Source organism: Molossus molossus, unplaced genomic scaffold (assembly GCF_014108415.1).
Source record: "Molossus molossus isolate mMolMol1 unplaced genomic scaffold, mMolMol1.p scaffold_m16_p_5, whole genome shotgun sequence".
In the NCBI taxonomy this organism is placed as follows: Eukaryota; Metazoa; Chordata; class Mammalia; order Chiroptera; family Molossidae; genus Molossus; species Molossus molossus.
In genome coordinates, this window is record NW_023425388.1 from 108,838,781 (window position 1) to 108,865,948 (window position 27,168).

The 27,168-nt window shown below is 49.9% G+C and overlaps 1 protein-coding gene across 1 annotated transcript in view; it reads right to left on the reverse strand.

Annotated features, from left to right (window-relative positions):
- Positions 1–27,168, reverse strand: part of SLC9A9 (solute carrier family 9 member A9) — a 595,026-nt gene that overhangs the window by 519,295 nt on the left and 48,563 nt on the right. The gene's annotated exons all lie outside the window — the stretch shown is intronic.

The window sequence follows — 27,168 nt, forward strand, 5'->3', positions numbered from 1 at the left end:
GTATTTTTCCATTGATTTTTAGAGAGAGCAGAAGGGAGGGAGGGAGAGAAAGAGAGAGAGAAACATCAATGTGAGAGAGATACATCCGTTGTTTGCCTCCTGCACATGCCCTGGGGGTGGAGATTGAACCTGCAACCCAGGTACGTGCCTTTGACCAGGAGTCAAACCTGTGACCGTTAGGTGTGGGAGCCGACACTCTAACCACTGTGCAACCAGCCAGGACTAATGTTTTATTCTTTAGTCCCTAAGGTATTCCTTGGAAATAAAAGCAAAATCAACAAAAAACATGAGAACAGTCTCTTTTCCACAATTTTACAGATGTTCACTTTTGCTATTTTTAAGAGTTGCCTTGTGGCCCAGGAAGCTATGTTCACATATAATTTCATGTGAGCTAATGAATAAAAAGTCCATAACATATAATCCAGGAATATAGCAGAAAAGGTAGTATCCCCGGTAAAGGTCAATAAAGCACAGGAAGTTAAGTTCGATAAGTTAAGAAATGCCAGAGTGTGTGCGGAACTCCTGGGGAGCGAGCAGCAACTGTGGGCCCATTTCCCCAGGTCAAGAGAGGGTGCATCTGAATGCAGCTAAATAAGAATGCTTATGGCTAGCCTGGGATTCGTTTCAACTACATAGAGAATATAAACATTTATCTCTTATTGCTACTTTTATCATTCATAATGACTTGCAACATCTCATGTGACTTCTTCACAAATTAATCTATACATTTAATGTAATACCAGCAGAAATACCTTGTTCTAGATGATTTGTGTGCAAGATTAAATAGGTGAGTCCTAAGTTTGCTTTAACAATAAGCCAGAATCTCAGAAAGAACTCTGAGGGAGAAAAGGAAGAGGCAGTAACCCCCAATCCATGAGAACCTATTTCCAGCTGTAATAATTAAGAACGTTAGGTACTGGTGCTTAAAAAGAAAAGACAATCAAGGAAACAGAATATATATTCAGAAATAGCCAAAATAAATGTGTAAATATGATATATGACAAATAGAGTATTTCAAATGGGTGGGCAAAAGGTGGGTTTTCACCAATGCGCATGTGTCACTGTCTGGCGTGCAGTTGGACAAAGGGTGGTAAAGCCAGTCGTTATGTCACAACTTTTACACCAAAAATTGGAGATAGACCAAATAATCCACAGGAAAGCATTTGACGAAAACAAGAAAAAATTTTCAATAAAATTTGGACTGCAAAAGGTCTTTGTAAGAATGGCCTAACCTCCCCCAATGAAGTATTGTCAACCACAGTTAAATGAAGAAAAGTTGTTCATTGAAAAACTCATCCTACACAATGATAAACTGGAAAAATATCTGTAATTCACAGCACAATGGACTAATCTCACTGGTGGATAAAGAGCTCCTGCAACTCAAGAAGAAGAAAACAAAACAGACAAAAAATATAAAGATCACTCATGGAAAGGAAGTATAAATATCTCTTAAATAAATTTAAAGATCCTCAGCCTTTCAATAAGAGAAATGTGATAAAAACTGCAAGTTATTCATTTCTGACCTATCAAAACGGCAAAGATCAGAGCGAATGATTGGGAGACGGGAACACGGCTCCCCTGCAGGGGGACCTGGAGCCCGGACTCCAAGCACAGGCTGTAGCAGATTCCGGCTTGGGCTGCTACAACGAAACACCCACCCTGGTGTAAGTAACACACGTTTATTTCCCCCAGTTCTGAAGACTGGGCGTCCGAGATCAAGATGCCAGCAGATCCGGTTCCTGGGGAGCCCTCACCCCGTCGTGGCGTGTCGCCTCCTCCCTCCGTCCTGGCACAGTGGGCAAGAGGAGCTCGTCCGGCTCTCTCCCTCTTCCGGGAAGGACGCTGATGCCATCTCGAGGACCCAGCTTCAGGACCTCATGCAAATGGAGTGACCTCCGAAGGCCCCACCTCGAACACCATCCCACTGGGGACAGGGCTTCATGGTGAGGCTTTGGGAGCGGGGAGCACATACGTTTCATCCATAACAACACGATTCGAAGACGCAGTGGCATCTCGGAACAGGCTGACCGCGATCGCCATGGGAACGCCTGGCAGGACCGGGGAAGGAGTGTCCCCGACAACCAGCGTTCCCTGAATGCCGGCAGTGTGGAGGAGCTCTTCGTGTGATACTCGTTTTCCTTCTGTGACGCTTCGGGTGCGACTCCGGTTCAGTTGCATGGGCCTCGGTGTGTGCGAAGGGCAGTGGTGGGTAACTAGGCTGACCCAAGCGCGTCTGTCCAGGTTCATCACAGCCTGTCAGTCACAGCCGTGCACCAGACAGCGCCCTGCGTGTGCCGAGAGCGGGTGCTACGGCGAAAGGCTGAGATCTGAAACCGGGGTAGTTACAGATACTGAACAGGAATTTTGTCATTGGGGTAGACTCGGGTAATAAAACATTATGATTTCCTTTCTCTTCCTGTTGGCATGCCTGACACACACACACACACACACACACACACACACACATATATTTTCTCTGTGAAAGTAGTAGACACCAGTGAGAGTCTTGTGTTCTCTTGTCGCCACTTGAAGGGCCATAGAGACTTCACTTTCTTGGCTCACTTGTGGGGGGTGGGAAGTACCACCCACTTCTGAACTGACAGATGGGAGCCACAGCCTCTCTTCAGACTACCCTCAGGCTGGGCAGCAGGCACGGAACAGTGCTCGGGGAGGCCCGCTGGTCTGCTGAGCCGTGGCTGACCCTCAAGCCCGGGCAGATGGGTCCCAGGCAGCCTCAGAGGTGCCCCAGAGTGTGAGTGAGTGTGTGAGTGTGTGTGTGAGTGAGTGTGCATGTGAGTGCGTGAGTGTGCACGTGAGTGTGTGTGTGCACACGCGCGTCGGGGAATGGGAACAGAGTGCTCACACCTGACTCAGACTTTGCTGCCCGACAAGGGCACAGGCATGCAGAACACAGTCCACTTCCTGAAGCCCACACGGTGGTGTCTGAGTGCCAGTGTGCCCAGACAACTCCTCAAGGCCCCTGCCCGGGACTCCGGTGATCCAGTCTCCTGGTACCGGACACCGCCCCAGGGAGAGGATTTAGTGTCGGCCACCAGAGTGTTAACACCTCAGAGCCGAAAACAGTCTCCCTGATGCAAACAAAGTAAGAAACGTTCACTCTTGGTGCCCTCCAGCTTGTGATCCAACGAGCAGTCCGTGCAATCAAGTAGACACTTGAGAAGGAAGGTTCTCGTGGGAAGGGCCTCAGAGCCAGACGAGGCCACGTGTGGTTGATTCTGTGAGCTCCGTGGCTCCCCGGCAGGGTGTTCTCTCTGCTGTCCCCGAAGCAGAAACAGGTCTAGAAGAAACCGGCGCAGTTAAACCCTGTTGGTGAAACACATCCGAGGCTCTGGCCTCCGCAGAAGAGACCGAACTACGCTGGTCGAGTGACAGTCAGCAGACCGACTGTGGTCACTCCAAAGTGCAGCTTGTGAAAACTGTTGGGTCACAGAGCTGTGACCCAAACATCAGGGCACCACTGCCCCCAGCAGGTCCCGCAGGACTGATTCCAACTCAGCAGCGGGCCTCAGCGCTCCATTTCCATCTGCAAATTCCTGAGAGATGTGGAAATTATGCTTTTAATTATGCTAAAGGGTAATACTTTAAAATCACCATTGTTGGAGACCATGGTGGTTTGGGTGTTTGTTTTGTTCAGCTTTTCTTCTTTTTTAAAAAATGTTTGAGTGTGTGTACTGCTCGGGTCGCTAGTTTATTAGACGAAGAATTATTTTTTCATAGACATTGTATAGTCCTCATCACTGTAACTGGTGGCATGTTGCTAAATGTTTCACACCTGGCTGTTGGGGGGCCTGGTTTGCAGCACTCGCCGATTTCAGGCCGCCAGCGGGAGGCGTCTGGCGTAGGGTGGGAAGGAACGCACCGTCTGCAGCTCATCCCCACACTCCCGCGCCCTCGTACAGACCCAGCTGTAAACACCCTCAAGAGCATGAACGGTAAAACAGAGCAAAAAGTTAGGGAGTGACACGTGCTTAGTTTATTAGCTCTGTTTTGAATATAATTCACAGATTTGCATATTCATATAATTTAACTTTTAACAGGGGCTGTGTATTAAAATTTTGATCATGGCTCACAAAAGTCCTGAAACGTTACCGTGGGCTATTCTGAGCCACTACAAGCCGCTGCAGTGGCCACTGACTGTCACCTGTCCCCAGCACGGCAGTGCCACCCAGCAGGGGTTCTGCATGTTTGGTGAGTCCATGAATCATGAGTAAGTACCAGGGCCTACAAGTCCTACAAATGCAAATTAAATAAATGACTCAGGTTTTTAAAAATCAGATGAGGGATGGGTAAGGGATTAATACCCACATACAAGGTAAAACAGCATATAAGGAAAAAATTCTGTTTTGTTGGCATCAATAAAAAATAAATCTTCACGCTTCCTGTCCATGTGATAGCTGTCATAGTCCTCATCCCTTCTGGGCTGAGGGCTCCTTTTCAGCAAACAGAACACCACAACCTGCTTCACGGGTGTGGGTGAGAACCATGGGCTGAGCTATAGGAAGGTTTTGGAATGGAGCACATTATAGGTGGCCTATACGTGTTAGCTGTCTTGTTATTACAGTGATACCTCGGTTCTCGAACGCCTCGGTTTTCGACCAAATCGGTATTCGACCAGGAGATTCGAGAAACTTTTGTCTCGGAATCCGAACAAATATTTGGAACTCGAACTTCCGAGATGAGCCGAGTTGAGCCGAATGGCGTTCATTCGGCCCAGCGCCCCTTGCTTGCGTCATCAGTGTGAGTGCAGAGAGAGAGTCACGCTTTGTGGAGTCACGCTTTCCTATTGGGGTTTCATTGCTTCGGTTCTCGAACAATTCGGTTCTCGACCGTCCTCCTGGAACGAATTATGTTCGAGAACCGAGGTATCACTGTATTACCATGTATTTCATGCATCCTATTATAAAGGAGAAGAAAAAGACAGTTTTTATATAACCAAAGTCGAACTACATATCCTTGCAACACTTTCTAATCTAAAACTTCACATTCTGCACGTCCTGTGCTCTCTGAGCCTTCCCCGTCGGCCTGGGCCCTGTGAACGCACCGCCCCCAGGCTGGGGCTAGTGCCCAGGTGTCCCCACGCCCTCTGGGACTCTGCTCATGCTCTCCTCAGCTCCCCCAGTTTCACGGCTCCACGGGGGCTGTCCACCACAGACCTTTGTCCCCGCCTGGCCCAGGGCAGGGCCTGGAGGTGGGGCTCCCAGCCCCAGGCTGTCTGTGAAGGGCCCAGTCTCAGGCCTCTGGTCTCAGGGACTTGAGAGAGAGCAGGACGTCCTGGCACCCACCCTGCCAGTCTGGGTCCTCCTCGGCCCCTCTCCCACAGGCGACAGGAAGCAAATACTATTTAAAGCGTGGATATGCAGGTAGGAGATGGGGCTTTAGCTCTGGGAAGACCTCCAGGAAACAGAGAAACAGAGCAAAAGCATGGGACTAAATTCAGAGTTAACAGTGCCTGGCGCTTACAAGGTATTCAATAATTAATACTTTCCCCGGGACACAGGGAAACCGAATAGTGAATAGTTCATTGCTTTCAAGTCTGACTAAATAATTTATCATCTCCAGGAAAAATTAGGAGGTCGGATTAGTTGATAACGTTAACTCTGCTTCCAACACCCTTTATGCATTTTCCCTTAGGCTTAAGTTTGATTATACATAAAGCCCAGAAATAAAAACAAGCTTTGCTGAAGCAGTTCAAACTGTTTAAATTGTCATTTATAAATGTTCCCACCAGAGGGCACAATAAAGAAGCCAAAGTCTGCTGAGCTAATACCCTGCATAATGATTTCATTCTGTGGACGCTGGAATGGAGTTTCAGCCTCCTAGGCAGTAAGTGATAGCTGCCCCCTCCTGTTTAACTCCCATTTTAATATAATCCACACTCCTTTCTTCACAGGGTTCAACTTTGCACGAGTCTGAAATCCAGAGATAGTTCTACCAAAATGGCTTTTCACATCTGCTAATTGAAGCAGACCTTTTTAAAGTTCCAACTTTTCTTTGCAGGAGTCACAGAGATTGAGACTTTGAAATGATCCTGAAATGTGAACTTACCGCAATGCACCGCGGTGCCCCTGCCGCTGCTGAGACCTGGCTTCAGCCCCCCCTGGGTGTCGCTGGTTACAGAGCCTGGGTGCAGCGCGTCAATTTGGTGTTTGTTCTGAACTTAGTTTCTATGCAAACCCTCGTACAATGAAGAAATGGACAGATCTTTATCATGGTCTAAGTGAAATCTGTCATCTTCAAAATTTAAGTGTCTGTTTTTAAATTTTTAAACACATTTACTATTCTTTTCTGCTTTTTCAAAATGTGTGATTTTTTTTTGTTTTAGAACAAGTTATGTATTATTTTCTAGCCTTCAAAGGGAACAGGTACTAAAGATCATTTTTTTTAAAAATATACTTTTATTGCTATTTTAGAGAGAGGGGGCGGGAAACATTGATGGACTGCCTCCTGCACGCCCCCTACTGGGGACTGTGTGCCCGGACCAGGAATCGGACCAGGACCGCTCAGTCTGGGAGGACGCTCAATCCCCTGAGCCACACCGGCTGGGCTAAAGATCATGATTAACTGCCTCTCAATCTTTGTGCCAGTGGTAGAACTTTTCTTCCACTTATTCAAAGCAGATTTTGCTAAGGGCATTCCCCAGCACTGAGATGTTCTCAACAATGGTTTACTGAACTTTCACAGTGAAGTGCAGACTGGTGAGAACACACCGTGTCTAGGCAGCAAGGTGGTGACGAGAGCAAACCCAGCCACACTGCAAAGTCAGCTCTTCCATTCGAGGGACAGTGTGTGACATTTCCTCCCCCGTCTAAAAGGGGAGAGTAGGCAATGGGCCCTTTAAAATAAAAGCCATTTCCCAAAACTATAGCTCCCCTACACACTCATGGAGTCATAGAAACTGTCTAATTGAAGAAGAAAGACTAAAATCCAAATTAATAAAACAAAAAACTCATAAACAGTATTAGATGTTAACACAGAAAGTCTGAGAGAGTCTGCGAAGAGGGATATTTTCCTGGATCAGAATTCCATCACAGGTAATGTTCCGAAGGTGTCTTTTATTTCCCTTCAACATCAATGAATGTCACACCACAGTGGAGATGTTGTTTCAACTGAGAAAAAGCTACCCCTGCGTACGTCAGTTATTCTAAAAAGATGGCACATTTTGAACACTTTCCATCGTAAGAATTTTGTCAACTCACTCAAGGGAGTGCGAAATATATTCTCAATATAAAATTGTCTTTGGGGGAAGCTAAGAACTTACAACGGGATGCCTGCCCGGTGGAAGGTGCGTGTCCCCTGTGCCCTGGAAGGTGCGTGTCCCTGTGCCCTGGACCCTGTGTGGTGGAAGGTGCATGTCCCTGTGCCCTGGACCCTGTGTGGTGGAAGGTGTGTGTCCCCTGTGCCCTGGACCCTGTGTGGTGGAAGGTGTGTGTCCCCTGTGCCCTGGACCCTGTGTGGTGGAAGGTGTGTGTCCCCTGTGCCCTGGACCCTGTGTGGTGGAAGGTGCGTGTCCCCTGTGCCCTGGACCCTGCCTGGTGGAAGGTGCGTGTCCCTGTGCCCTGGACCCTGTGTGGTGGAAGGTGCGTGTCCCCTGTGCCCTGGACCCTGTGTGGTGGAAGGTGCGTGTCCCTGTGCCCTGGACCCTGTGTGGTGGAAGGTGTGTGTCCCTGTGCCCTGGACCCTGTGTGGTGGAAGGTGCGTGTCCCTGTGCCCTGGACCCTGTGTGGTGGAAGGTGTGTGTCCCCTGTGCCCTGGACCCTGTGTGGTGGAAGGTGTGTGTCCCCTGTGCCCTGGACCCTGTGTGGTGGAAGGTGCGTGTCCCCTGTGCCCTGGACCCTGTGTGGTGGAAGGTGTGTGTCCCCTGTGCCCTGGACCCTGTGTGGTGGAAGGTGTGTGTCCCCTGTGCCCTGGACCCTGTGTGGTGGAAGGTGTGTGTCCCCTGTGCCCTGGACCCTGTGTGGTGGAAGGTGCGTGTCCCCTGTGCCCTGGACCCTGTGTGGTGGAAGGTGTGTGTCCCCTGTGCCCTGGACCCTGCCTGGTGGAAGGTGTGTGTCCCTGTGCCCTGGACCCTGCCTGGTGGAAGGTGCATGTCCCTGTGCCCTGGACCCTGTGTGGTGGAAGGTGCGTGTCCCCTGTGTCCTGGACCCTGTGTGGTGGAAGGTGCGTGTCCCTGTGCCCTGGACCCTGTGTGGTGGAAGGTGCGTGTCCCTGTGCCCTGGACCCTGTGTGGTGGAAGGTGTGTGTCCCTGTGCCCTGGACCCTGTGTGGTGGAAGGTGCGTGTCCCTGTGCCCTGGACCCTGTGTGGTGGAAGGTGTGTGTCCCTGTGCCCTGGACCCTGTGTGGTGGAAGGTGCGTGTCCCTGTGCCCTGGACCCTGTGTGGTGGAAGGTGTGTGTCCCCTGTGCCCTGGACCCTGCCTGGTGGAAGGTGCATGTCCCTGTGCCCTGGACCCTGTGTGGTGGAAGGTGCATGTCCCTGTGCCCTGGACCCTGTGTGGTGGAAGGTGTGTGTCCCCTGTGCCCTGGACCCTGCCTGGTGGAAGGTGCATGTCCCTGTGCCCTGGACCCTGTGTGGTGGAAGGTGCATGTCCCCTGTGCCCTGGACCCTGTGTGGTGGAAGGTGCGTGTCCCTGTGCCCTGGACCCTGTGTGGTGGAAGGTGTGTGTCCCCTGTGCTCTGGACCCTGCCTGGTAGAAGGTGCATGTCCCTGTGCCCTGGACCCTGTGTGGTGGAAGGTGTGTGTCCCCTGTGCCCTGGACCCTGTGTGGTGGAAGGTGTGTGTCCCCTGTGCCCTGGACCCTGCCTGGTGGAAGGTGCATGTCCCCTGTGCCCTGGACCCTGTGTGGTGGAAGGTGTGTGTCCCCTGTGCCCTGGACCCTGTGTGGTGGAAGGTGCGTGTCCCCTGTGCCCTGGACCCTGTGTGGTGGAAGGTGTGTGTCCCCTGTGCCCTGGACCCTGTGTGGTGGAAGGTGCGTGTCCCTGTGCCCTGGACCCTGTGTGGTGGAAGGTGTGTGTCCCCTGTGCCCTGGACCCTGCCTGGTAGAAGGTGCATGTCCCTGTGCCCTGGACCCTGTGTGGTGGAAGGTGTGTGTCCCCTGTGCCCTGGACCCTGTGTGGTGGAAGGTGTGTGTCCCCTGTGCCCTGGACCCTGCCTGGTGGAAGGTGCATGTCCCCTGTGCCCTGGACCCTGTGTGGTGGAAGGTGTGTGTCCCCTGTGCCCTGGACCCTGTGTGGTGGAAGGTGTGTGTCCCCTGTGCCCTGGACCCTGTGTGGTGGAAGGTGTGTGTCCCCTGTGCCCTGGACCCTGTGTGGTGGAAGGTGCGTGTCCCTGTGCCCTGGACCCTGTGTGGTGGAAGGTGCGTGTCCCTGTGCCCTGGACCCTGTGTGGTGGAAGGTGTGTGTCCCCTGTGCCCTGGACCCTGTGTGGTGGAAGGTGCGTGTCCCTGTGCCCTGGACCCTGTCTCTCGGAAAGACCAGGCGGGCGGTGGCACACCCCTCACAGAGACCATGGCTGACACTCAGCTCTGCTGGCCCTTCCTGGACACCAGCCACTCGTCACTTCACGGCTCCGAGCGCCTCACTACGGACCCCCGGGCAGGAAGGGTGCAGGGAACCCAGACCCCGGGGATCCAGCCCAGCTGCTCCCCGTCTTCCTGATCCAATATAAAAAGATCTGAAGCAAAGTTCATCTGAGTTAGACTCATTTTTCATCAAAACTCTCCTTCTAGGGAAAAAATGCCATCCTTTAACAATGCTTAAGTAACTTTCTGATGAATTTTAATGAAATTAAGATTTGTCCCGAGAAACTCGTTATCTACCTAGTGAAGTTTAAACACACTTTAAAATCACAAACTAAAGATGATTTTTAACCATTTTCTTTCCTATGTGCAAAGAGGAAATCCTTGAATCAACCTCTCTGAGCACGCTTTTCAGACTCTGTGGCAGAACACTGATGAGTTAGTTGACATTATGATTATTCCCACTCTCTTCAATCACTGTGAACGTTCTTAAATGCTTGTTCTCGGGTTGCCCCTCGCCTCCCAGCCCGGGAGCGGGGCCCTTCAGAGCAGCGCCCTTCACGCAGCCCGGGGCGGGTGGCCGGGCCTCGCTGAGCAAGGGTGCGGAACGGGGTGTTCTTACAGCCGCGCTGTCTGTCGAGTATTAACACCGCTCAGAATGTGTCTCAAAGCACCTGAAGAGCTAGGAACAGATCCAGGTTTAAGTGAAGTTCCTTTGACTGTGTGGAACATTAACACAAAAATTCCAACTGCGTTGACAGCTGAAATTCTTCCACGTGGGAGGAAGGGAGTCGGAGAGGGGCCTGGGCACCCACTGCCCATCCGCGTCTAACTGTGTTCCCTGTGACCTCATTCATCAGGGAGGCCGGTGAAAAGAGAAAGAAGACTAGAAATCATCTGGTAACTGTGGGGAAAAAATCTTTAAAAACAACTGTGGCCTGGCTGGTGTGGTTCAGTTGGTTGGAGCATCGTCCCATAAGCCAAAGGTCGAGGGTTTGATTCCCGGTCAGGCTGCAGCTTGATCTCCAGTCGAGCGCGCATACAAGAGGCAACCGATTGATGCTTCTCTCTCTCTCTCTCTCTTTCTCTCGCTCTCTCCCCTGTCCTCTCTCTCTAATATCAACGGAAACATGTCCTGGGTGAGGATAAAAACCAACAACACTGTATTCTCCTCATCAGATATATGGAAAAGTAGTTAAATTTAGAAGGTAAAAGAAAAAACCTTGGGGGAAACGTCTGTACTATTTTCCCAATAGGAAAACCATTTTATGTTTACAGAAGTTATTCATTAGAAGTAGTCAAGCTAAACTGCACCTCAGTGGAAGTAATAGATCAGTTAAGTCTAAGACAAGATTAGAGACTTTCAGCTCTTGAAAAGTATAATTTGGGATACAATTGAGTGAGTTAATGCTGGTTGACCTGCACGTAACGTGTATTTGATTTTCTCTAGAGACTACCTAACACAGCCCCCCAAACTTCCATGAGCACAGCACTATTTCTAACAATCATACGAAGTTATATATCCAATGACCTAAAAAAGTCACTGCATTTATTTCATTTAAAGAATAGCATTTTATTTATTTTTTTCCTGTATTGATTATAGAGAGAGAGGAAGGGAGAGGGAGAGACAGAAACATCGATGAGAGAGAACATTAATTGGCCACCTCCTACATGCCCCCCACTTAGAATTGGGCCCACAACTTGGGTATGTGTCCTGACTGGGAATTGAACCGGCGACCTCTTGGTTCATGGGTTGATGCTCAACCACGGAGCCACATGGCCTAATATGTCACTGTATTTATATATTCACCTCTAGATCCAGCTCAGGGATGTCTTTTGGGGAAAACTTCATATCCCAGATGGCTTGATGGGCAAAGAAATATTAAATTTTCTTTTAAAAAAACTTCATTAAAAATTGAAAGTGGTGTGTATGCATGTGTGAATATATAGGCATGTATATGAAAATATATACAGTATATATAATATACTATTATTTATCACATCTATCATAAGTCTTGAACTTTATATGTTATATTGCGTGATAATTGAGAGTCAGTTTCAAGGGTGGAGCAGGCCCTTGACCAAGTATGAAAAGCCTTTGCAGAGATCTAGGAATTAGGAAAAAATAGAAATCACTCCTAGTTTTGACAAATACAAATGAGTATTTGAGAAAGTAATTTAATTTTTCTAACACTCAGTTTTCCCCTCCGTAAAGTGGGACTTCTCCCCTGCAGACGAAAGCTCTGAGAGGGATTTGCCTGTATTTCTAACGTGGCCGTGTCTTTCCCATGTAAACAGGCTGTTTCTAAGGGAAATGCTCCCCAAAGCACGTGCCGTGCACACTCCCGCTTGCACTATTCCAGGAGTTTCTGTGTACTCTCCACGCTCAGAGCATGATGTCTGCCTTTTCCCACAGTCTCGGCCTCTCTCTGCCGGGGTAAGGCCGCAGCCTTACATTGGTGACCCAGAACAGAGAGCGTTTGGCTGCAAATGAAAGCAACACCTTCACAGTCAGTACGCAATTCATCTGCCTGCGTCAGAAGCCATGTATTCGCCTGCTCCGAGGAGAGCCCCCAAATGGAGCCCACGTTGTATAAAATCAACAGGAAGAACTTAAGACATAGGTCAGTTTGGAAACAGAACTGGCCTGTAAAACCCAGACAGAGAGAATCAATTAGTAACAGATGATTAAATGACGGCTAACATTTGGAGGGAAGAAAACCTTGCCACATCACTGGCAACCAAAACACAGAATGACGACATTATGCTCACAGCCACGGAGAAAATGATCTTCAGAAACATGATTACAGAATCACAGCCAATCAGGAATCACAACACATTATGATCACACTCATGAAAAACGTGTGTCCATCATGACCTTGTCCATAGTGTAGTTTGGACACTTAAAGGGGAAAAGCAAGAAACTCACGAGGGCTGATACCACCCGTAAAGCAGAAGAAATAATTGAACTCGGGCAATTAAGAAAAGTTGTCCTTCTAACACCTGTTCTAAGGGATTCAGAAGGAGCCACCAGGTAGGTCAGGCCAACCAGAGGGAAAGTTCCCGGCGAGCCACAGAGCCCAGAGGCCAGTGCTGTTCTTAGGACCCCGATAGGCAGAGACGAAGGAAGGCCAGTGCCCACTGCTCAGCCGCGGAGCTGCCACCACACCGCTGAGAGGCCCGGGGGAGTTCACGTGCCTCAGGGAGTCCGAGTCCGAGGTTTAGGCAGGACTCTCGTTTCCACTGTGTGGCCACTGAGGCCGTAGGAAGTATCTGGTACATTCTCTTTGTTATCAAAGAAAGGGGTTGGTTTTTAGTGTGGGCATTTTTTTAAATTAACAGGCTTTATTTTTTAGTAGTTTCAGGTTTACAGAAAGATTGAATGGAGAGTACTCGGAATCTCAGTACGCATCCCCATCCCCCCCTCGCTCCGACCCCTGTGACCTCGACTATAAGCCAATATTGATCTTAAGAAACATAAGCCTCTACTACAGCGTCACAAAAACGGTTAGCAAGAGTCTATGCTAAAAATGGGAGTATTTATGAAACTATTCTGCTAAACTTTAACATTTAAGAAAAAATAAAAAATTGTTTTAATAAGAGAAAACTGGGGAGAATTGTATTATGGAAATAAATGCATATTCTCCTGCCGTGAGGAATCTTGAGGTGGGAGCGGAGGTAAGAAGCGAGCCGAGTGTGTGTGAGGGGGGCTGGTACGAACACACACGCCCCGAAGCGCCCGCCGCTGCCACTGTCACAGTCGGCGTTTCTCGTAGTGGAACTTGTTTGAAGAGGGACGTGACATGGGGTCCTCGGGCTGCTGAAGAAAAACTCCGTCATCCGCTTGACAAGACATGGGAGCAGCAGTCCCAGGAATGAGCCCAGACGTTAAAATTATACTGACATTGAGGAAGAAATACAGCCACAGGGCAAACAGTCGAGCCTTATATGAAAATGAAGATCGTGGGCTCCTGTCCTCCAGGGGCAACGACCTTGCAGGTCATACTGGCTCGTGGAAGCTGAGACAGGACACCGTCCTCCATACGCACTGGCCATGCAGCTCGCCTGTGGGACCTCCACAGCTGCCTGCCGTGCTCTGGGGACTAGTCAGCAAGGGTGAGACAGAGCGCTCGGAGCTGCAGTTAAGACGACTTCTATTCCTTTATTGGGCCATTTCATTCGAATGACATCAGAATGTAACTGCTGAGCCAGGCTGGGCGCCTCCGCTGCTGGTAGTGCCAAAGCCCTCAGAGCAGAACAGGGGGTGCTTCTCACTGCGGCCCCCTGAGCCGGGCTCAGGGCACCCACTGTCCTCCACGTGCGGTGTCGACCGGCCCCTGCAGACACGGACAGCCGTGCACATCTCGTGGATATAAATGATGAAGTTGATTGATTTGGTTGAGTGTCAATGATGCCTGGATAATATGAATTAAATGCAAGTCGAAATTATCGTGATTCTTATAGCCTGTCCTTACTGAGTCCTAAATGCGTTATGATGTCCCTCTCCCCATTTGGGAGGGCACATAACACGTTCGCCTGTTAACCGCAGCTTCGAATTCGGGCGGCCTGGGACGAGGCCCGAGGGTGCAGTTTCAATGGCAGAGGGTGCTGTGCGGTCAACCACCCTCGGAAAAGTCACACGTGCGACTTGAGTCTCGGACATCTCACTCTCAGAAAGGAGACCAGAGAAGCATCTATCGTGTTTGTTGTGAAGATTAGAGGCAATGCATGGACATGGTCAGTGCAGGCCTAGAACGTAGACCATGCCCCCAAAGCCTTTGCTGTAACTTTTGTCATTCCTACCACAGTGAAAGCTTGTACGTGGCTGTGTTTGCAGCACTTCGGTGGTTCAGTTGACAGTTACTGCCTCTCCCTTCAAGCGAGGGCTGGCGAAGAGGCTGCATGTCCTGGAGAACAGACAGGGTGGAGCGGAGCACACGGGGCCCGAGTTGGGCTGGATTCAAATCCAGAGCCAGCTTGCGGTCGAAGCCAGAAAATTCCTGTCACCAGGCAGCCTTTACTTCTGACTCTGGTCCCCAGCCACAGCCTTTAGCTCAGCTCCAACTCGCTCTCAAACCCGACCCAGCCGCCTCCAGTTAAACTGCCCCCAGCTCCTCGCTGCTCTTTGCTTCCTGCCTTGGCTGCCTCTCCTCCGTTCATCTCGCAGTCGGGGTGACCTTTTACGAATGCTGTCCCCATTCGGTCCCTACTGCCAAACTCCAGAGCAAGCTCTCAGCCCCTGGACCGAACGCCTCACATCCTCACCTCCTCCTGCCCCGGCTGCTGCCCTGTCCTCCCCGACGAAGGCACATCTCACCTCCTCCTGCCCCGGCTGCTGCCCTGTCCTCCCCGACGAGGGCACATCTCACCTCCTCCTGCCCCGGCTGCTGCCCTGTCCTCCCCGACGAGGGCACATCTCACCTCCTCCTGCTCCCGGCTGCTGCCCTGTCCTCCCCGACGAAGGCACATCTCACCTCCTCCTGCCCCGGCTGCTGCCCTGTCCTCCCCGACGAGGGCACATCTCACCTCCTCCTGCCCCGGCTCCTGCCCTGTCCTCCCCGACGAGGGCACATCTCACCTCCTCCTGCCCCGGCTCCTGCCCTGTCCTCCCCGACGAAGGCACATCTCACCTCCTCCTGCTCCCGGCTGCTGCCCTGTCCTCCCCGACGAGGGCACATCTCACCTCCTCCTGCTCCCGGCTGCTGCCCTGTCCTCCCCGACGAAGGCACATCTCACCTCCTCCTGCCCCGGCTGCTGCCCTGTCCTCCCCGACGAAGGCACATCTCACCTCCTCCTGCCCCGGCTGCTGCCCTGTCCTCCCCGACGAGGGCACATCTCACCTCCTCCTGCCTCGGCTGCTGCCCTGTCCTCCTCGACGAGGGCACATCTCACCCCCTCCTGCTCCCGGCTCCTGCCCTGTCCTCCCTGACGAAGGCACATCTCTCCTCCTCCTGCCCCGGCTCCTGCCCTGTCCTCCCCGACGAAGGCACATCTCACCTCCTCCTGCCTCGGCTGCTGCCCTGTCCTCCCCGACGAAGGCACATCTCACCTCCTCCTGCCTCGGCTCCTGCCCTGTCCTCCTCGACGAAGCCATCTCACCTCCTCCTGCCCCGGCTCCTGCCCTGTCCTCCCCGACGAAGGCACATCTCACCTCCTCCTGCCTCGGCTCCTGCCCTGTCCTCCCCGACGAAGGCACATCTCACCTCCCCCTGCTCCCGGCTCCTGCCCTGTCCTCCCCGACGAAGGCACATCTCTCCTCCTCCTGCTCCCGGCTGCTGCCCTGTCCTCCCCGACGAAGGCACATCTCTCCTCCTCCTGCCCCGGCTCCTGCCCTGTCCTCCCCGACGAAGGCACATCTCACCTCCCCCTGCTCCCGGCTCCTGCCCTGTCCTCCCCGACGAAGGCACATCTCACCTCCTCCTGTTCCCGGCTTTGCCCTGTCCTCCCCGACGAAGGCAGAAGGAAGCTGCACCGGTCTGCTGGCCCCCCATGCGCCCCGTCTGCCAGGAATTTCTCCCCCAGACCATTGCCTGGCTTTGCCTTTGTCATACACATAAGTTCCTAGGTGACAAGTCATTTCCCGAAGTTCTCCTGGAGGGACCTCGGGGGCTCTCAGCCCTCTGCCTGCCCCTGACGCTGCTGTCACCCCAGCGCCCGTGATCTCTGCGCTGTGACCGCCTCGCTCACACTTGTCCCTGCAGGTGTCTGTGTGACGGCCTCCCTCACCCGCTAACCAGCCCGCGGGACGGGGCCATGTTCTTGCTCCTCCACACGGCAGAATAGCGACATGTAGAAGACAACACGTTGCAAAGGAAGCTACTTATAACACAATACAATAATTTTAGGAATAAACTAAATAAAAGTTGTGCAAGATTCTTATAGTAAAAACAGTCATTCTTTATTAAAAGATAAAGAAAACAAGTAAAAGGAGAGATAGATTTTAAGAACAGAAAGACCGTATCATAAATGTGTCAGTTCTTCTGAAACGGAGCTATGGATTTGATGTAATTCCAATCAAAATACCAACATAGTGAGTCAAAGAATTTACTGAGAAATTCTAGAATTGTTACAATAAAGGAAAAAGATCCAAATAGCTATGGCACTCATGAAGAATAATGCAGGGTGTGGGCTGGGGTGGCGTGGGGAGGTAAGATGTGTCCTGTTGGACATGAAGTGTCAGGTACTGAGGGGCGATGGGACCTGAAACAGTGGGGCACTGTCGCAGGGCTGGACATGGGTCACGGAGCCTGGCAGCACTAGCCGTCAGGGAGGGTGTGCGCCGGAAATGCTCACACCTGCCGGCAGGGACACGGACTCAGAAAACAATCGGAACCGTACGGTTCACCATGTCCACAGCTCAAAGAACCTTTCACACGGGCCCGGTGCGTGTCTGTAGACGGACGAAAGCCATCAGTAGGAGACGGGGTGAAGCAGGGATATTCACACATTTGCATATTACAGATGAAGAACGAGCCACAGCTAAACACCATAACATGCATGAATCTCAGAAAAATCATGAGTGGGGAAAAATCAACATGTCTCAACAACCTAAAGTATGACACCGTTTTAGCAAAGCTCCAAGGCCTGTGGAAGAACTAGAAACAAAACTCAGGGCAAGACTTCCTCTTGCTCCGTTAATCTCCACGGCCCTGGAAAGGTGCAATGAAGGCCATGTGGCATCGCTCTTTCATCTTATTTCTCCTTAAACCGTTGAAGCAACGGGAGTCAGCTGCCAGGACCAAGCTTTCTCCATCTCCAAAGATCCACTCCTTCCCGAAGCCCGCAGCCAGTACAGTGGGTACAGACTCCCGGGGGCATGTGCCCACACGCGCAGGCCCAGGGTCAGCCTGGACCGAAAGTCTATCTGTGCAAGCAGAGGGCAGGGAGACATGGGAGGGCGGGCAGCCACCGGTCCGGCAATTAACAACTCCTTAAGGGAACTGTACACCCCAGGCACATGCTGGTGGTGGCAAGATGGAGTGGATCCCGGCACTGCCTGACGGGCATCAAGAATGGCACAGAACAGGGCCAGGTGGGCAGGGGACCGGCACATCACTGTCCTAGGTAAGGGCAGAATGCCACCCGTGCTCGCCCAAGTCAGGGTGGTGGCCTGTTCCGGGAACCAGCACGCCACGAGGCAGAGGGCAGGGGCACTAGTTTATGTCTGAAGGGGAGTATCGATTACAGTCAGACGGTCTGAAGGGGTTTGCAGGAAGCAGTCTCTGTTCTGGCCCAGGTCTGCTCACGGGTCCAGCCGTGGTCACACCATGGAACAGTTTTGCACCGCATGACTCCCCGACACGGGGTGTGCAGCTAGTAAAGAACCCCCTCAGCAGAGATGTCGAATGTACAGCTAATGTGGCCCCACCTCCATCTCCACCTTCTCTGCATCACTGGTGGTAGAAACAGAAACTGAAATTCTCAAATTAAATAAAGCTTTTCCATAATTCCCATTTTAGATGAGCAAGGGTCAGTTTTCCGTGAATGTCCTTTGCTTTGGTAGCACAAAATCTCAGAGCCATGCTCTGCACTTCAGCACCTTTGAGCTTCACGTATAGTTTCCCATAAAGTTTTACATACAACATGGAACATTCTACGATACTTCCTGCCAGCCGCTTACGTCATCAGGGTAGTCAACTCACCGTTGCTGGTTCCAGAAACCAGGAAGTCTAACAGGAGGCAGTGAGTCGGCCCCCGATGGTCCACTGGATTCTCCACTGTATTTTCTTTCTGAAGCCATGGTTTTGCACCACGTTCTAACTCCTCTTTTCTATGCAAGTTCTTACACTGAGATCCCCGAAGATATTTCCCAGCTCCTTCCTGGGACAGAGTACTTGAGAGATGGCCACAGTGGTTCTTCCCATCCCTGCAGGCCTCCCCCTTTGAATGTGACTCTAGCATACCTCCCATCAGGACACGAAGCCTATGTCCTACGCCTTCGTTCGTGTCTGCTCTAGAAATAAGGGGACGGATGCAACGTGGTGGAAGTGATATCACCTGACTTCTGGGGCTGGGCCTTTGGAGGTGTTGCGTTCCTGTTCCCATCACCCCAGAATGCTGCCCTGACACCACCCTGCGAAGACGCCGGAGCCAGCCTACAGGGGCACGAGAGGCTACACGGAGCAGATCTGAGTCCCAGACCACCAGCTACCAGGCAGAACCAGCCACCAGACACCTGAGGGAGCCAATCTCAGACAGCTCAGCCCAGTCGAGCCCCAGATGACTGCGGTCACATGCGTGATCCCAGACAAGAACCTCAGAACCACCCAGCTGAGCCTAACCCACCCGGGGGCACACAACTGTGGACTACTAACACGGTTGTTGTTCCAGACCACTGAGTGTTATGAGTGGTTTGTTACAAAGCAATGGACACTGATATATTTTTCTTATTTTTTTTTTACCTTTTATCTCCATGGGGTATGTTGTGTGTGTGTGTGTGTGAGTGTGGAAGTTGAGCCACCTTTATGGTAGCTCGTCCATCAGATTTGGGTCCAGTTGAGAAAAATGTCTGACTTCGTGCCCGAGGGTCCTGAAGAGCGAGGGTAAGGTGGGTGATTCCAAGACTTGAATGATATTTTATTATTAAACATTTCTCTTTTTCACATGTCCACAATTTCAGGTATCGTTTTTCCTCCTAGATGAATTTTAACATTTCTCTTCCTAAATTGGAGCTAGTCTTTCTTTGCTTTCCTCTTTGATTCTCCCAGAATTGGTTTATTTTTCTCTGCCCTGTTCTGTCATTCTAAACCCCCGACATCTTCAAAGTCGTGACGCAAGGATCAGATCAGTGACAAACGCCTAGATCCACGTGGCTCTGATGACTTCCTCTTCAAACTACATCTCTTTTTTATTTTTGTATTATTATTTTTAATGATTATATTATGTATTTGTATTATAACAAAAGTAAACCTACATTTTTATTAAAATTTTTAATGTTGACATTATTGCAGGAGTCCCCTTCTCCCCACCCTTGCCCACCTCCACCCACGCCCTCCCTTGGCCTTCACCAAACCATTGTCCGTGTCCATGGGGCACACAGATATGTTCTTTAGCTAACCCCTTCACCTTCTTTATCCAGCCACCCCCTCCCTTTGGGCACCAGCCAGTCTGTTCCATGTATCCATGCTTCCGGTTCCATTTGGTTTACTAGATTTATTCACTAGATTCCACATATAAGTGAGAGCATGTGGTACTTGTCTTTCTCTGACTGGCTTATTTCACTTAGCATAATGCTCTCTAGGTCCCTCCATGCTGTTACATAGGGTAAAAGATCCTTCCTTTTTTACAGCCATGTAGTATTCCACTGTGTATATGTACCACAGCTTTTTTATCTACTCACCTGCTGATGGGCACTTGGGCTGTTTCCAGATCTTGGCTATTGTAAATAGTGCTGCAATGGACATAGGGGTGCATATATTCTTTCTCAATGAGAAAGATTGTTTCAGGATTCTTAGAATATATTCCCAAAAGTGGGGTCACTGGGTCAAAAGGAAGGTCCATTTTTAACTGCTTGAGGAAGCTCCATACTGTTTTCTGTAATGGCTGCACCAGTCTGCATTCCCACCAGCATTGCACTAGGTGTCTCTTTTCTGCACATCCTCACCAGCACTTATTTGATGATTTATTGATGTTAGCCATTCTGGCGGGTGGTTTTATTTGCATCTCTGATGATGAGTGACCTTGAGCATTTTTTCATGTCTATTGTCCATTTGTATGTCCTCTTTGGAGACGTGTCTATTCAGGCCCTTTGCCCATTTGTAATTGGATTGTTTGTCTTTCAGGTGTTGCGTTCTGTAAGTTCTTTATATACATTGGAAATTAACCCCTTACCAGATGAACATCTCTTGATAGTCTCCACGGTCCCCTCCATCCTGCCTTTTGTTTTCCTCCCTCACAAACTTCGCTCCTCCGCCAGCAACGCGGCCCACGCAGGGCCCACGCAGGGCCCACGCATGCTGTGCTGGGTTCCAGAACCACCCTGCTTGCTGCACTGAGGATCGGGGCGGTTCCTCTATTGGGCTGTGTCAGGGCAGTGGTGACAGCTACGGCTGGCCCCTGGGCATGCGGAAAGTCCGCGAGCACAGCGGAGTCACTGCCTTCCGGGGGACAGACTCCGCGCTTGAGACCCGCCGGGGAGCAGTCGGGGCAGCCAGGGCCCTCTGGGCACAGCGAGGCGGGCAGGCTGGGGGAGGGAGCAGAGGGAAGAAGACGGGTGAGGAGGATGGCAAAGAGGATGGAAAAGTTTGGGGCTCTGACTTGATAAGAGTTACCTGGGGGCTACTGGCAAATACTCTTGGCGCCCCCGCTCTGCAGCCGCCTGCCAGCCCGTGGTTCTTATTCAAACCCACGGCGGGAGAAACAGCGAAGAGTTGGAGTTTCTCAGAAGTGAAAGCAATCGGGACCACCAGGTGGGACCACTTCGTACACACACAAACCCAGTTCCCGAAAATGGACTTACTGCAAAAGGCAAAGCTTTGAAGCACTTCAGAAGAAAACATATTTCTGACTCTGGAGTAGGAAAGGATTTATTAAAATACAAAAATGCTAACTGTAAAAGAAAAACAATTTATAAATTTAACTACATTAAATTTAAGAACTTCTACCCTGGCCTGTGTGGCTCAGTTGGTTGGAGAGTCATCCCGTATACTGAAAGATGTGGGTTCAATTCCCAGTCAGGGCACGGATTTAGGTCATGGATTGGGGTGCGTGTGGAAGGCAGCCGATCCATGTTCTCTCTCACACAGATGTTTCTCACTCTCTCTCTCTTTCTCTCCCACCCTCCCTTTCCCTCTCCCTAAAAAAATCAATAAGCATATCCTTGAGTGAGAATTTTTTTTAAAATTTAAGAACTGCTATTCATTAAAAAACACTGTGCAGGAACAAAGTAAAAGCACAATTTTCAAACTGATTGAATGAGAATTTTTTTAAAAATTTAAGAACTTCTATTCATTAAAAAACACTGTGCAGGAACAAAGTAAAAGCACAATTTTCAAACTGAGAGAAAATATTTGCAACATATATAACTGAATGTGAATTAACATGTGAAACATAAGAAAATTGACAAATTAATAAAATATGATAAAACAACGCAATAGAAGATGGATGAAAAGATTGAGCAAGCATCACGTGAAAATCAGCCTCGTTAACTATCGGGCGGTACAAACGAAGAGCACAATACACTTTCACGCCACGCCTATTAGGCTGCCAGAAACTAAGAAGGAAAGTTGGTACAACTGCTTTGGAAAACCACCTGGCATTATTTTATAGAAATGAATATTCATCTGTAGGCCTCCCCCCTGGTACTCCAGCAGTAGCTGTATGTACAGGGTGGCCGCCTTGTCTAGGAACACAGACAGAGTAACTGTTCGTCGCTACTATGTTGCAGTACACAGTATCATAATAGTTTGCATTTTTCCAGATTCTTTGGCCACCCGACTGCAGCCTAGAGAACTCTTCAGTTCTAATTAACTACGGGGATAGGCACCTTCCATTCCCAGCTATCTCTGCTCAGGCTCTTGAAAAACATACTGGTTCTTTGTGTTTGTGAGCTGTAATTCCCTAGAAAATCTGATGCAACAGTGAAATCTATTCAGACTCTCTCCCATGAAAAATTCATGGTTAGTTTAAGGGGTTCACTGCCTTCCTGAAGTCCTATGTGTCACCCCGAGGTCCATGTTTCCTGGGCTCAGAGCTCTGCTCGAAGTCATTCTCTTTCCAGGGTTAGAACTCCAGGCACTGAGGTTGTGCTCGGCCTCCGACCATGAACCATACCTCCCAGGTTTTGGCTCCAGACCAGCAAGTGGCCCTTCTTCCAGGTGTAGGGTCAGCAACTTGAGACTACTACGCTTCAACACACCTGAGGCTGGGTAAGAAGAGAGCAACAGCAGGCCCAGAACCACAGCCGGGGCACTTTGGCCTGACGGCGCGCAGGTCAGCAGACACAGTGACACAGAGGGAGGGCGAGAGCTTCCCGGACAGATGGCAGAGGGCTAGACACAGTTTCTCTGGTGCTATATTAATGTTCGTCGCCAGAAAATTAACATTCCTAAGGAATACTGGTATGAATAAAATAAACAACCTAACGTTTTTAATCCAGGATTCCAGAGTGAGTTACCCCAAGTCCCAGAACTTTAACCCAGTAAAAATGATTCATGCCTTCCCTCCAACTACGCCCAGTGAGAAAAGACAGGTTCCATTTCCTCTTTACACTCGTATTCAGAGCTCATTCTTCAACATTCAGATTTTTCATAATTGTTAGCCGTAATGATAAACGTAAAATTCTGAAATTATTGAGGGCTCGGTTGGTTTGGCTTGTGCGCTATCGGTTGTAAACTCTACAAGAATTGTAACATGTCTTGTTAGGAGGAGGACAAGGGGCTAAGAGTGTGGGCTCTGGTGGCAGACGGGCTCCGCCGTTTACTGCCAACTACTTACTGTGTGGCCTTGGTCGCCTCAACCTCACCACCCTTGGACGTAAAGTGACGCTAGAAATAGCACCTACCAGGGATTGTGAGAACAGAATGAGGTCATGCATGCAAAGTGCAAAGGTCCGTATCTGGCACGTGAGAGATTTTAAAAATGAGCGATTAAGAAATTAACACCTGTTCTTCATCATTTAGATCCACGGCCCCTTCTCCAAAATATATATATATATATAATATATATTTTTAATCCTCACCCGAGGACATTTTTTCCATTTTTTGTTCAGATAGTGTGGGAGGAAGAGAAAGAGAGAGAAACATCGACATGAAAGGGACACATCGAGAGGCTGCCACCCGCACGACCAACCAGGGCCGGGGACAAACTACAACCGAGGTACATGCCCTTAGCGGGAACGAAACCGGGGTCTCTCAGGACCGCAGGCCGACGCTCTACCGCTGAGCCAAACCGGCCAGGGCCCCTTCTCCAAATATTTACAAAATTGTGGCATTTTAAAAAATTCTTCATTAACAACAACAACAACAAAACAGTTTTAAACTATTGTCATTGCTTTTTAAGAAACAAGCACTTATTGATAACTAAGCAGTTCGCGGGACAAAAAGGGTGTGCTGCCATAGGCGTGAGGCTGTCCCCGTGACACACCCGGTGGTGCACACTGCACACAGGGTCGGAGATCAAGGAATAGTTCCTGAAGCCAGAGGAGATGAATAGAGAAATATTTCCAACACGTGGATTTTATGTAAAACAAAGCTATATCTAAGATATTTCTTTCTTCTTCTTTTCTTTTTTTTTTATGAGGATGCTTCTTTTTAAAAAAAAACTGATTTGAGAGAGAGAGGAAGGGAGAGAGAGAGAAACATTGATGAGAGAGAACATCAATTGGCTGCCTCCTGTATGCCCCCCACAACCTGGGCATGTGCCCTGATCGGGAATCCAATCGGTGACCTCTTGGTGCACAGGTCCAGCTCAGCCACTGAGTCACACCCACTGGCTGTATCTAAGCTATTTCTTAGGTGGAAATGGAGGAGAGGACTAGAAAAGGTGCTTTAAGTCTTTAAGAAAAGTTCTTCCTTAACATTATTTAAAGGTTTCTCTGATTTTATTGCCAGAAGGGATATTGTTAAACTTTCTCATGTATCTAATTTCTGAAATGATATGAAGGTAACACAACTTAATGAAGAACTCTGTCGCTGGAACGGACCCGGTGACCGCAATTCCTGATGAGCGTCTGAGCCCCGCGCTACAGCCCACGTGCGGCCTGGACAGCCCGGCTCCGCCTGGACAGCCCGGCTCCCCCGCGGTTTCATTCACGACACCTGACACCTCTCCTCCGGCCTCTCCGTTCGCCTCCTCCCTTCCTGGCTTCCTCGCTGCCCGTGGGCTGACCGGCGGACACTGCTCCTGAAACCTCCGCTGGGGACCCGCTCACCTCACCCACCAGCACTGGCCCTGGAAGACCCCGCCGCCGCCTCCAGCGAAGACCCGGACTCCCCTGCTCCGTGAAGCTGTTCCCCGTCCACCCTGACTGTCCCGAGCCCCCGCGGCCGCTGCACGCAATACGGCCACGCTGCGCACCGGGCCCCCTCTTGGAGTGGGATTCCTCGTGGGCGGGATTCCACGTCAAGATCTCTCAGGACTGAGCGCTCCCACGGGGCTAAGGAAGAGACGTGTGGCCTGTTAGCAAATGATGCCGATTTATCCAACTGATCTTTCAGTATAATTTATTAAACTTTATTTTTAGTGTCAAGAAATAGAAGTAAACACATTTTGGACAGTAAGAATTTTGACCCTGGAATCAAACTATTTACTTACTAATACGAGCTGTTACTTACAGTATTTTATTCTCTCTAATCCTCAGCTGCCTGGACTGTTAAATGAGGGGAGTCATGGTATCTATGGATTAAATGAAATAATCCTTGTAAAGTACTTTTAAAATGGGCATAGTACATATCAAGCACTCAATAAATGTTTGCTATGTTGTTTTTATTAGCATTAATTTGTCAGGAAAATATAACCGGGCATTTTCTAAGGCCTGAGTGGCGGTTTCAGTGACTCGTAAAGTGGGAATCACAAACCATGAAACTGTTAGCTTGGTCTGAGGTTCAGTTTGTCCTTTTCCTTCAGAAGTTTGGAAACTGTGTCTGGAGATAATAACATAGCAATAAAATCTTGGTTCTTGCCATACAGTACCCCAAACTATTAGACTTGCCATTACTTTGCCCCTATTTCTGCCACCATCACCCCCTCGGGTGAATGCACCGGACACGCCAATTCCTGTCCCCCTGGCCGCCTCCCATGTTCGCCGCTGTCCACCCTCCCTCTGCCTCTTCCCTTGCCTTCCAGACACAGCCGTGAAGGGCTGCTCCGTTTCCTGGGCCCAACCTCTCAGTCTTTGGTGGTACCTCTTTCCTCCCTTCGGGTAGAGCTGTGGTCCAGGTACTTTCCCTTCCCACTCCACACTTGCCCGGAACGACCCCATTTTCTCTCAGGATTTCAACTGGTTGACGACACCTCACCACCTTTGCTGCCCCGCCTGAGGCCAGGCCTCAGCACTTCCAACCTAGATGCCCTGGCTGCCATCTCTACCCCACCGTAGAGTGTCTGCCGCACACCATCAGCAGAATGACCTTCCCCAAGTGTGAATCGGACCTCGTCCACTCAAGCTAAAGTCCTCCAATGACCTCTTACACCTTGTAGATAAGATCCTAAAATCTCAACTACCGATCAATCCCTCCTGCCCTTAATGACCCACATTCAGAAGGCACCCTGCAGATGTTTGCTATTCAGATTATGCTCAGGTCAAACAAACAACATGGCTCTAAAAGTTACTCAAATCGCTTTCCAATGTAAATCATTGATTGCAACCTTTCAATCCATTAGAGGAGATTCTCAATTTCAGTCAATGAATATCGCCAGATCTCTCGAACTGAATTTTTTAGAATATTTCAATTATATCACACACACATTATACATTGTTGCACTTTTAAAAATTAGATTTATAGGTTTTCATGATAGTCAAAGCACACTATATAAATGCATGCACTTGAATATACTTAAAATCAGTTATGCAAAGGAAACACGGAAATAATGAAAATTGATAAGTTGAGAGCATTGTCCACAAGTTTAGAATTCGAATCCATTATACATTTCAGAAATCCATATTACAGACCTGCTAAAGATCAGTCCTTGCTATCAAGTGATGAACATTTGTTGAGTTGGCATCTCTCAGAGACTCTGTCAACACATGGGAACGAGGTGCAGACATTCGAGAGAAACTGCACCAAGGAAGGGGTGATGGTGAGACCTGCTAGGCCGGAAGCCCGAGCTCTGAATTCTGGCCTGACCATGTGACGGTGATGATTAAGATGACTGATTAGCCTTTCAAGATGTTACTTTCTTCATCTACAGAATGAGGGGCTTTAATTACACGGATCACTAAAGCCCTTGCCAGCTTTGAGATTTGAATATTAAGCTATGGCACAGCCACAGAGCAGAAAAGCCCTCCCCTGAACATGCTTTGAGAAGGATCAAACCACTGCGCCTCCCAGTCACAGTGTAAAAACCGCGTAGGTGTCCGGACTCGATGAGGCCCCCAGTGTACACCCTGCCAGCCTCCACATCGGGCGCTAAAACCCTTAGCTTCCGCACTGACACAGCCTGATCTGTTCTAGGCTGGAGTCAATACAAATTTAACGGAGAATTCAACGTACCCCCTCCCACTCTCATATACGAGTAGTGAGGCACCTTAACCATTCACAGGGAAGGGGGGACGAGCGCCGTGTGTCGCTTCCGCTTGCTGTGCTGGGACGTGACAGAGCACGCAGTGAACTTCAGGGCAGGGTTGGCTGTGCAGACGTGTACGATTCGTACCATCAGTCACAGCCCCTGCATGTGCCCTCTGCAGTGGACGTTTAGAATTTGGACCCACTAAAATTTTTTGTGCCACGTTTGGCTTTATGAGGAGCTGCAAGCCAGAGTCTGTGGAGTTAGACTTGGGACGCAACAGCACGACCAACAACACAGCATGAGAAAGAAGTAGGTCTGTGTGCTACAGCGTAGCAGCATTCACGACTCTGCTGACATTTGGAGATGTCTGTCACTCTGGGACTGCTCTCGGGTAAACTCCCCTTAGAGAGAAAACCTCTGACGTAGTGACCGTCACCCCTGTCAAATGCAGATAGGCTCCTGCAAAG